A 10,319-nucleotide genomic window follows, 5' to 3' on the forward strand; every position below is an offset into this window, starting at 1 on the left:
GACTTTGATCCTAGGGAGCTGGGTTTGAGTCCCACTGCAGCTCCTTGTGATTCTGGGCAAGTCACTTAATAAGTATCTGTATACACTATGTAAACCACTTTGAATGTAGTTGTAGAGGAGTGTGGTAGCCGTGTTAGTCCACTCTTAAGGTTATCAATAGAAATCAAACAAAATAAAACATGGAAAAGAAAATAAGATGATACCTTTTTTATTGGACATAACTTAATACATTTCTTGATTAGCTTTCGAAGGTTGCCCTTCTTCCTCAGATCGGACCCATTTCTCTTTCCCTATTTGAGATTCTACATGGAATGTTATTAGTGGAGGAGTAACCTAGTGGTTAGTGCAGCAGACTTTGATCCTGGGAAACTAGGTTCAATTCCCATTGCAGCTGCTTGTGACCCTGGGCAAGTCACTTCTCTCCATTGCCCCAAGTACACATAAGTACCTGTGTAAGTAAACCACTTTGAATGTAGTTGCAAAAACCACAGATAGTATATATCAAGTCCCCTTCCCTTCCCCCTATGAGTGCAATAATATGATGCAAGGAAGGGTGGGAACTATAAAAGACCCTGCAAAGCTAGGCATAAAGGAGATGGGAATGTTTTGACAGTGTGGCTCAGTGAGTTGCCAGAGCCCCAAAGGATCTCAAGGCTGCTGAAAAGCAGCAGGGATTTGACTCTTTTCATGGTCAACTAGAACTTGAACTTAAGAGAGGAGGGAGAAGGAATCTCCCAGGCCACTTTGGCCTAACCAGAAATAAAGGAGTTAACAGAAGCTCAGACCAGAGAGGGTCTGGAGGAGATTTCATAAGTGTTCATCTGGTTTTCAGAAACTATTTTGCAGCAGGAGGTCTGGAGGAGCCCAGCCCTGGTCTGGCTGAAGACAGCAAGCTGCTACAGGATCTTGGTGTATCTGAGGAGGTTTATGGAACCAGGAGGGTGTATCCCAGCAAACAGCCTTGGAAGTCCAGGCTGATCTTTGAGTGACTGAAATGTGGTGCAGTGAGGAGGTACTGAGCAATTTCTATGACAGTTTTTTGCCTTTCGTGCTTTTCCCCCAAGGCATAGACCTGAAAGAGCTGAGAAGATTTTTGAGATCACTCTGGATTGGTATCTCACGTAAATATTTTTCAGGGACAGATAGAATAGTCTTAAATGTTCACCAGGGACTCAAGAAGAGAGAGAGGTGCCCCTAAAAGGGAAAAAAAAAACATAATAGTATAAGAACCACCATATTGGGTCAAGTCAAAGGTCCATCATACCCAGTATCCTCTTTCTAATAGTGGCCAATCCAGATCACAATTGCCTGGCAGGACCCCAAAAGGTAACAAGATTCCGTTCTACTTACCCAATGCAGTGGCTCTCCCCGACCCTGCCATAATAAAAGTTTAAATTAATTTAATTCCAGTGCTTATAGCCTGCTTAGCCATCAGGTTTCTGGACTTTTCCTCCTGGAACTTGTGCAAACCTTTTATAAACCCCAGGACTACAACCAGCCAGAAGGACCATCTTCTTAGATCAAAAATAGAATCTTTGTTTTTCACAGGTCAGGTAGTGACGGTCTCGGGGGTGTTGAGGACTGATCACTTTTCATGAAAAGAATCCCCACAGAGGGGACCAGGAGCCATTCATGGGATCAATAGTTAACACTAACATTTCTTGTGTATGAAACCTCATTTGCAAAAGTTTCTGCTGGTCTCAACATTGCAGAGGTAAAATTCTGTGTGTAATGCACTAAGCAGAAAGATTTATTCAGATTCAAAGTTCATGAGCTGCTACAATGAAACTTCATTCAAAGTAGCTTATTCATTTTGAATTCAGTGAAAGCCAGTGGTTTTTTCTGCAAAGATAACTTACCCAAGCAGTCTGGTCATCTTTTTTTTATTTTTTTTTCCACGCCCCCATGTAACGTAGTAACATAGTAGATGACGGCAGAGAAAGACCTGCACGGTCCATCCAGTCTGCCCAACAAGATAAACTCATTATGTGTATACCTTACCTTGATTTGTATCTGCCATTTTTACGGCACAGACCATAGAAGTCTGCCCAGCACTAGCCCCGCCTCCCAACCACTATCCCCGCCTCCCCCCACTGGCTCTGCCACCCAATCTCCCCTAAGCTTCTGAGAATCCCTTCCTTCTGAACAGGATTCCTTTATGTTTATCCCACGCAATTTTGAAAAAGACCACAAACTTATGGGTTAGATTATCAGCCTCTACAGGAGAGGCAGCTGAAGAATTTTCCAGCTAGTAGTGATGATATATGCCAGAGGCTCCCCAGCCAGTCAGGTTTTCAGGATATCCACAATGAATATTCATGAGAGATATTTGCATGCACTACCTCCACTGCATGTGAATCTCTCTCATGCAGTGGTGAACTGGATTAGGAACTGGTTGACGGACAGACGCCAGAGGGTGGTGGTGAATGGAGTTCGCTCGGAGGAGGGAAAGGTGAGTAGTGGAGTGCCTCAGGGATCGGTGCTGGGGCCGATTCTGTTCAATATATTTGTGAGTGACATTGCCGAAGGGTTACAAGGTAAAGTTTGCCTTTTTGCGGATGACACCAAGATTTCCAACAGAGTGGACACCCCGGAGGGTGTGGAAAACATGAAAAAAGATCTGAAGAAGCTAGAAGAATGGTCTAACGTTTGGCAATTAAAATTCAATGCGAAGAAATGCAAAGTGATGCACTTGGGGAGTAGAAATCCAAGGGAGACGTATGTGTTAGGCGGGGAGAGTCTGATAGGCACGGACGGGGAGAGGGATCTTGGGGTGATAGTATCTGAGGACCTGAAGGCGACGAAACAGTGCGACAAGGCGGTGGCCGTAGCTAGAAGATTGCTAGGCTGTATAGAGAGAGGATTGACCAGCAGAAGAAAGGAGGTTTTAATGCCCCTGTATAAGACGTTGGTGAGGCCCCACCTGGAGTATTGTGTTCAGTTTTGGAGGCCGTACCTTGCGAAGGATGTTAAAAAAATGGAAGCGATGCAAAGAAAAGCTACGAAAATGGTATGGGATTTGCGTTGCAAGACCTATGAGGAGAGACTTGTTGACCTGAGCATGTATACCCTGAAGGAAAGGAGGAACAGGGGTGATATGATACAGACGTTCAAATATTTGAAAGGTATTAATCCGCAAAGAAAATCTTTTCCGGAGATGGGAAGGCGGTAGAACGAGAGAACATGAAATGAGATTGAAGGGGGGCAGACTCAAAAAATATGTCAGGAAGTATTTTTTCACGGAGAGGGTGGTGGATGCTTGGAATGCCCTCCCGCGGGAGGTGGTGGAGATGAAAAACGGTAACGGAGTTCAAACATGCGTGGGATATGCATAGAGGAATCCTGTGCAGAAGGAATGGATCCTCAGAAGCTTAGCTGAAATTGGGTGGCGGAGCAGGTGGGGGGAAGAGGGGGTGGTGGTTGGGAGGCGAGGATAGGGGAGGGCAGACTTATACGGTCTGTACCAGAGCCGGTGATGGGAGGCGGGACTGGTGGTTGGGAGGCGGGAAATACTGCCGGGCAGACTTATATGGTCTGTGCCCTGAAAAGGACAGGTACAAATTCAAGGTAAGGTATACACATATGAGTTTGTCTTGGGCAGACTGGATGGACCATGCAGGTCTTTTTCTGCCGTCATCTACTATGTTACTATGTTACTATGATATCCTGAAAACCTGACTGGCTGGGGTACCTTCAGGACCAGGTTTGGGAAACACATACCAATGCAGAAATTGCTAACCAGTTAAAATTACCCTAGTGCTGCACCGCCTTAAATATGTTACTGTCAGAGAAACGTGTCTTCTGGCACTAAATGAAGTAGGTGAAACACATTGAGCACAAATTCGACTCAGTCATCCAGGAGGCCGGCGATGTAATTACGGAGCAGCCGAACCTAACATGGCGGCTGCCTCGTGTTAGCTCCCGGCTTGAATCATGCCCGCTTCCAGCTTCCCCGCTCTCTTAGGTGATGCAGAAGGAAGACCCGCAGCGTCATTGGCGGGGAGACCGGAAGTGGGCGGGACCTCAGCGGTCGGGCTCCGTGCGCTGCTTAACTGTTCGCCGGCAAGACGGAGAGAGTCTCTCGGCGGCAGGCGGGCAGTGCACGCTGGTTCGAATGGCAGGTGGAGCATTGGTCTGGGAGCGCAGTTCCGAATCCGATGGACGTACGGCCACGCTGGGGGCGGAGCATGGCTGGCCGCAGCGCCGGATTGAGAAGCAGGCTCTCTAGCTGGAAGGCATGGCGGAGAGCGGGATCTTCGGCAATTCCTGGTCCAGGGCTCGGGTGTTTCCTAGGGATTGTTAATGTGCTTTGATATGTTTACAATAAAGCTGTGGCCATTTATTCCCAAAGAAAATCCTGTTTCACGCTTGGTCTGTGGGCTTGACGGGTTAAGATGAGGGAGGGGGCGTGAGCGAGTGCAGCCTGCCCATGTTAACGGTTAGGGAAAAATTCCCAACATAAAGGGCAGCGGAAAGTGTGCAAGGCTGTCCCACTGTGGACAACTTTATAAGGTGAAAGTCGAACTGCAAACATGTTTTCTTCCAAACTCAAGAAATCCTTTTAAGTTCCAGTCTTGCCTATTAACCCTTTCTATTTAGCTACTATAACGTAAAGGTGCTGAAGGGTATCTTTTGCGGCATTAAAGCTTTTAACACATTGCATGTAGGATTTTTTTTTCCAGGGATTAACTTGTAGACAAAAAGAGAGTGGTGAAACTGTGGAGCTGGAGTGGACCAGGGGCAGAAGGAAAGGAGAAAAGGGGCTGGATTAGGGAGCAGAGTGTAGCTGTCCTCTGCTCTGCTCCAGGCTCTTCCCCTCCGCTCCTCTTCCCTGCAAACTGTCTGGAACAGAGGGGTGGAGCTGAGCGTCCCCCCTGTTCTGAGATGGGAAAGCAAGTGGCTGAACTGTGTTCCGGGCCATTCCCCCAGAAAGTAAGCCCTGTTTTGTTTTGTTTTTCTATAAAGAGCCAAATGCAGTCTCTGATTCAGATCCAAAATGAGACGACTCCTTTAGTACATCTAAACCTAGGAAATGTAGCACTTTTTGATAAATTAAGAGGTCATTATTCAGTGGGGTGGTCTACCTAAACGGAGGATATAACTGTTCAGTTTCAGTCACGCTGTCCACTCAAGTGAGATCACTGAATACACTGTCCTAAACGTAAACCAACTGCTTATCCACGTAGATTAAGACAGCTAATCAAGCAGTCCTACTTAGACACACTGAATCGATTCCCACCTCAGGCACAGGCAGCTCCTTGTGACTCTGGGCAAGTCACTTAATCCTCCATTGCCCCATGTAAGCCGCATTGAGCCTGCCATGAGTGGGAAAGCGCAGGGTACAAATGTATCAAAAATAAAATAGATACTATTGGAGATTCTACATGGAATGTTGCTACTATTGGAGATTCTACATGGAATGTGGCTATTCCACTAGCAACATTCCATGTAGAAGGCTGCGCAGGCTTCTGTTTCTGTGAGTCTGACGTCCTGCACGTATATGCAGGACGTCAGACTCACAGAAGCAGAAGCTTGCGCGGCTACATTGGTGATCTGCAAGGACCGACTTCTACATGGAATGTTGCTAGTGGAATAGGAGTGGCCTAGTGGTTAGGGTGGTGGACTTTGGTCCTGGGGAACTGAGGAACTGAGTTCAATTCCCACTTCAGGCACAGGCAGCTCCTTGTGACTCTGGGCAAGTCACTTAACCCTCCGTTGCCCCATGTAAGCCGCATTGAGCCTGCCGTGAGTGGGAAAGCGCAGGGTACAAATGTAACAAAAAAAAAATAGGATAATGGCCACATCTGTGAGTATAAGCCACATCCCCACAATACCTCCACTTCATTCCCCTGCCAGTCAAATGCTATCCACTGTCCCTCACCAAATTTAGGGAAAATAAATATTTATGTACTTAACTCTAAGGTTAACTGCATAAATCATTTAAAATATACTCAGTTACCTCAAATGTTCAGTCTTTACTGCTGGTCCTAATACTTGATGCCCCAGCGACTGCGAAAGTTTTGTAAAACAGATATGACATGAATTGCCAGCGTACTGCAGAAAACATTTTATCCCATTTTTGGTGGCAATGTGGCTTTATGGAATATTGGGGTTTGCAAGATTCAGGCATGTTACGGTGGCAGAAAGTATCACTCAGCATGTTTGTGCAGGACCTGGAAACCACTTGACAAGGGCTTGGACGGTCTCTGGATTTTTATTCTGGCCACAAATCCTTCTCCTTTGTTAACATCACAAAGCAGATTGTTAACTCTCTGAGAATTATTAGTTGTGCTGTCCTGTTGAATCCACCCCTGAGGCAGCTGATTTGTCCCTGGATAGCCTGGTCTATTTCCCACTGTTCTTTTTTCTCCTTGAGCTCACAAACGAGCACTAGAAATGATTGATACTAAATGCGATTCTATAAAGGGCACACGCCGTTTATATAATCGAACTTAGGGCCCGATTCCCGTACCCTAACTGTGGATGGCAGACTTATGCCCACTTAAACCTGGGGTAAATGATGGTGCCCAAGTTGGCCGCGCCAACCCATTATTCTGTAACAATGCATACAACCTTTTGGAACATGCCTGACATGCCCAAGCCCCTCCCATGCCCACACCCAAGCCCCTCCCGTGGCCACGCCCCCTTCCCAGTTGCATTCTATGGGATTTGGATACCAAGCATTTTAGAATAGTGTGCAGCCAGATGTGCATGCAAAGCCTAATTGCTGCCAATTAACATCAGTAGTTGGTTCTTAGTGGCCAATTATTGTCCGTTAGCCAATTAAGTTGCATGTACAACTCGGGATCATGTCCAAATTTAGATGCCCAAATCTTGGACACCATTATAGAATCCAGGGGTATGTGACTTACACACAGCAGTTTATAGAATAGTGCCCAGCACTTATGCACATAGGACTAGATTCTGTATTGGCGCCTGAAAAATCAGCGCCAAGAAAAATATGCCTAGGCGTATTTATTTATTATTACATTTGTACCCCACGCTTTCCCACTCAAAGCAGGTTCAATGCGGCTTACATAGTAATAGGGATTACAGGATATTGATGAGAAAATAAAAGTTAAGTATAGCAGAATAACAAGAGTGATAGGTAGGTAGAGAAGGACAGGGGTGAAGGAGTAGGAGAGGTGTGAGCAAGGGTAGAGGAGGCGGGAGGGGGATGGGTAACAGAATGAGCATAGGGAATTTTGGTGGGAAAGATAGACATGGTCATTGTCGTTGTCTCCAGGATATGTGATGGGTAGTAGGGTTCATAGAATTAGTTTGGGTTATTAGGATAGGCTTGTTTGAACAGGTAAGTTTTTAGTGATTTACGGAAGGGTAGATAGTCACTATAATTTTATATAATTTGCCTAAACTTTTGCAGATTATAGAACACGCTGAGCATCTGTCTGCATGACTAATGTAGTCACGGTCAGTTATAATGCCGGCAACTAACTTAGGGGTCCTTTTACTAAGGTCTGCTGAAAAAATGGCCTCTGCTAGTGTAAGCTCATGTTTTAGAAGCACGCATGTCCATTTTTTCAGCGCACCTGTAAAAAAAATGCCTTTTTAAAAAATTGGGCCGAAAATGGATATGCAGCAAAATGAAAATTGGTGCATCTCCATTTTGGCTCTGAGACCTTATCACCAGCCATTGAGTTAGTGGTAAGGTCTCACGCATTCACCAGGTGGTAATGATCTACATGCATTGAATGCCTTTTACTGCAGAAAATTAAAATTATTTTCAGTTGCTCGCAGTGACCGCATGTAAAAGATGAAATTACCACCTCGCCCACATGGTACCCGGGTAGTGATTCCAAATTGATGCGCATTGAGCATGCGTAGGAGCCTACGTGGCTTAGTAACAGGGCCCCTTAGGCGTGGAGCAGGTGTATTCCATAAAAAAGCATGCATCATTTTTAGAAATGCTCATGATTCACCCATTCCATGCCCATGGCCACACCCCCTTTTCAACTATGCAACTTAGAATTTATGCGCATCATGTTACATAATACACTTAAGACAGTTCTGCACGTAAATTCTAATTAATGCCAACTAATGTCAATGGTTAGTTGTTAAGTGACATTTTATTTTTTTGTTACATTTGTACCCCGCGCTTTCCCACTCATGGCAGGCTCAATGCAGCTTACTTGGGGCAATGGAGGGTTACGTGACTTGCCCAGAGTCACAAAGAGCTGCCTGTGCCTGAAGTGGGAATCAAACTCAGTTCCCCAGGACCAAAGTCCACCACCCTAACCACTAGGCCACTCCTCCACTGTTGCTACTATTTGAGATTCTACATGGAATGTTGCTATTCCACTAGCAACATTCCATGTAGAAGTCAGCCCTTGCAGATCACCAATGTGGCCGCGCAGGCTTCTGCTTCTGTGAGTCTGACGTCCTGCAGGACGTCAGACTCACAGAAGCAGAAGCCTGCGCAGCCTTCTACATGGAATGTTGCTAGTGGAATAGCAACATTCCATGTAGAATCTCCAATAGTAGCAACATTCCATGTAGAATCTCCAATAGTATCTATTTTATTTTTGTTACATTTGTACCCTGCGCTTTCCCACTCATGGCAGGCTCAATGCGGCTTACATGGGGCAATGGAGGGTTAAGTGACTTGCCCAGAGTCACAAGGAGCTGCCTGTGCCTGAAGTGGGAATTGAACTCAGTTCCTCAGGACCAAAGTCTACCACCCTAACCACTAGGCCACTCCTCCACTCTATAACATTCAATTATTAGATTTCATAACATGCACACGTGATTGGCATTAAATTTAGATGCAGTTTATAGAGCTGCCTTTTAAGTGCCTTGTACTTTTGCATTCTGATTTCCTTTTATTTCTGAACATTTATCCTACTTTGCCCTTTTTAGCCAGTCCCATTTTCATGAACCAAATTGAGGCGAGGAAGGCAATGCTGGGCTGGTTCTCATCAGAATCCCATTCATGCGTCACGCAAGTACAGCACTGACAACAAAACTGGACTCCGGGATGCTTCGAAGCTAGTCTACAATCTGTGCAAAAAACTGAAACTGGCCCGTCCATCTCTGGCACAGCACCCTCTCCTTTCATTAGTGGCAGTGGCTCGATCATAGAATCCCCCCTTTCTCTCTCCCCTCCTGTCCAGCATGCCCTTCTTTCTCCCTCCGCCCTCTGTCCAACACCATAACCTCCGAATTTCTCTCTTTCTCTCTGCTCCTTACCTACGTGATGTGGAAGGACATGGGGTGGCAGGATGCCGACATGTACGTGATGCCTGGTGTGGCCACACATGAACACAAAAGTTGTCCCTCAGTGAATTTAAGGAGAAAGGTGGAACGTAATAAAAGCTGTATGCCATGTATTTCTTTAATGGCATTAAACTAGAAACAAGGAATTAGAACAAAAGAAAACCAGTAATATGAAAAGAGGCAGTCGGGCTGACAGGTCCCGAGGGTGCACCGTCCCCACACCACTTCTTGTTAGGGGGTGCGAGGGATGCTGGAGGAGGTGAGGGGCCTGGATAAAGGGGCAGAGCGATTGTTTGTAGCCAGCAAATTGGGGTTCGCAGAGGGTACATTTTGAATCCCACGCATGCTGATTAGCTGGCCTGTCACAAACATTGCGTTGGTGGCATGGAGGTGTGATTGTGAGAAGCGGGAGCAGGTTGCAGTGGTTAGCTGATGGCTGAGGGGCCATGAATCAGAGGCTTAAATGCTGGATCTCCTTAGTCAAGGTGGCTCGGGTTATGAATTTTTCTGGTGACCAATAAAGCTGCGGCCAAGTTTAACCCAATGACTTTGACGCTGATGTGTTCTTTGGGGTGGGGAGGGTGCAGACCTGGAGATATCCTGAAGTGTCTCAGAACTGAGTTAAGAAACAAGAAAGTTGATACTTTGAAGTCTAGCATTCATTTCTGTATCTCTGCTTTTACTATTCTCATCTCCCAGTTGATCAGATTTGTCCTATGGATATACTCTGATGCTTCCAAAAGTCATTCTTAGTGTCCCTGACCTCAGCGAGACCTGATCACCATGAAAGCGCCTGGGTAATAATGAAAGTGCTGAATCCACTGGTCAACTTTTCAACCACAGAAGGTATTAGTTTCCCACTACAGCCCTGAAGTCCAGTCAGCGTGTGCAATCCAAGTGTAATTTTGCACAGTCTAAAGGGTTGTTTGGGAGAATTTGTATTTTAATGGTAAATAAACCCGAATTGGTAAAACTCTTTCAATAATCTACACTTTTAAGGCTCTTTGAAGATCTCAGAGGTCAGTACTACCTCCTACGGTCTGTTGGCTTTTTATGCTTTTCCACATCAGGCTTCAGCTTCTGAA

The sequence above is a fragment of the Microcaecilia unicolor genome, chromosome 5 (genome assembly GCF_901765095.1).
Source record: "Microcaecilia unicolor chromosome 5, aMicUni1.1, whole genome shotgun sequence".
In the NCBI taxonomy this organism is placed as follows: Eukaryota; Metazoa; Chordata; class Amphibia; order Gymnophiona; family Siphonopidae; genus Microcaecilia; species Microcaecilia unicolor.